The sequence below is a fragment of the Otolemur garnettii genome, unplaced genomic scaffold, assembly GCF_000181295.1.
Source record: "Otolemur garnettii isolate 467f Iridium unplaced genomic scaffold, OtoGar3 scaffold00013, whole genome shotgun sequence".
Taxonomy (NCBI): domain Eukaryota; kingdom Metazoa; phylum Chordata; class Mammalia; order Primates; family Galagidae; genus Otolemur; species Otolemur garnettii.
The window spans coordinates 9,837,204-9,839,329 of NW_003852408.1; the positions used below are offsets into that span (position 1 = coordinate 9,837,204).

The window sequence follows — 2,126 nt, forward strand, 5'->3', positions numbered from 1 at the left end:
AAGAAAATGAACTAAAGCTCCAAAACCACTTTTCCATCTACCCAAACCTAGCTGAGCTTCCAAAAAGGCAATAGAAATTGGTCATTTCTATAAATACCTAAATTTAAACCTCCTATTTAACATGCCATAAATTATCTTTGCAACTTCAGTTTTATTGTAAATCTAAACTCTATTGGTACATTCTTAGCTAGGAATTCAAAGTTTGGGATCCCTTAACCCACTAACCACTAAAAAAAACAACATGTACGGTACTGTGCTTCACTGTGTTCACTCAGTTTTCATCAGGCCACATATATCCCTCAGAGACACAAGCAAGGAAACATCTAAAACCAAGTGAAGTCCTTTTACCAATGCATCTGCTTCATTAAAAGATGGTAATTCAGATATATACAATATTCCATATTGTCAAGGGATAATAATTCCTAGTGAAAGAACCAAGGAAGGAAAAAGTTTTCTAATTACTAAGACACTTCTACACTGTTCACAGTTTTTAATAATAAACATATTACTTGCATAATTTCTTTTTAAAATCAGCCAAAATTATAAAGAATACTAAGTTCACTTGATGCGGATAAAGACTTTGAAATGATCTTCTGAAAAAGAAGATATACATCAACAATCATGATTCTAATGAATAAAATGCTTCTTGCTTTTATGTCATACACAGCACGCTACCAACATGCACTATTCTTTATAGCAGTTTTTACTTTCACTTCAAAGAAGGCTAAAATCTTCAGGTCACCTGAGCTTTAAATTCTTGCCCCAAAATGCACAAACTCTAATGCTCCATTGTTTACACACCATGACAATTATAATAATCACACAGAAACTACAGGTTAACAAAATGCATATTGCTGTTTTCCTGACCTGAACCTATAACTTTTATTACAATGTCTACTTATAAACTTATAGTAACACCAACACAAATATTAAATGACCACTATACATTGAAACAGTAATAACAATCTTATTAGTGATAAACTGCAAAGTAAAGAGGTTACTGAGTTCAAATCCCCTGCACAGATACTTAATGAAATTAAAACCAAGAAGAGAAAGGTATGCAATATTGCTAAATAACATGCCTTAATGTGCCAATGGGTTTATATGGAATTAAATAAATATGAAATTACTTTCTCATAACTTTTATGATCTATAGGAAGTCACAAAAGGGAAGAATTTCAAACCTTTTTACTCAGTTTAGCCATAATTGGTTTTAACATATTTTATATCTATTAAAATAAATATTTTTATAATAAAAAAGTGAATATTTTACCAGTTGACAGTGGTGGGAGGTACTAGTGCCTTCCAGATATGTACCTTTATGTCAGTGCCTGCCACAGCAAATACATACGACAAGCATTACTACCTTTAGTCTAGATAATCAGAGCCAAATACCAACATTTTCCTAGAGATATTTTACTTCTAAACTGCACAGGAAATTTTCTGATACATTATCTATCACACTAGCAAATAATATTTTATCATTTAACCTTCCTCCAAAAGTACATGAGACAGGATATATTACACACCTAACAGAATAACCAAAAGCCAAACACTAACACCACCAAACGTTAGCAAGGATGTGGGCGCAGAAACTCTAATTCACTGCTGGCAAGAACACAAAATGGTACAGTAGCTTTGGGAGTGCAGTGTATCATCCTTGCGCAGGAGCCATGCTAATCTCTGCGTTGTTCAATGTTAGTACATGTGCTGCCAAAGCGAGCTTCGTGTGGCTTATCAAACTAAACACACTCTTAACATACGATCCTCGGTCTTTACTCAAAGGAGTTGAAAACACATTCAAAGTTAAAAAGGAAAACAAAAGGTGCACATGAATGTTTATAGCAGTTTTATTCACAACTGCCAAAACTAGGAAGCAAACAACACATCCTTCACTAAGTAATGGATAAACTACAGTATATCCAGACAACAGAACAGAGTCAGGGCTGAAAATCAATGAGCTATCAAGTCACAACAAGATATGGAAGAAACTGAAATGTATAATACTATTAAGTGAAAAAAGACAACCTGAAACAATCAGTGATTGCTAGAGATGAAGGGGCAGAGTGGGATGAATAGGTAGAACACAGGCTTTTCAGGCAGCAAAGCTATTCTATATGATGAGG

General features: G+C 33.9%; 1 protein-coding gene and 1 pseudogene across 1 annotated transcript in view; both read right to left on the reverse strand.

Annotated features, from left to right (window-relative positions):
* Positions 1–2,126, reverse strand: part of ACSL3 (acyl-CoA synthetase long chain family member 3) — a 68,025-nt gene that overhangs the window by 37,774 nt on the left and 28,125 nt on the right. The window lies entirely within an intron of this gene.
* LOC111723655 lies at positions 1,622–1,722 on the reverse strand (annotated as a pseudogene).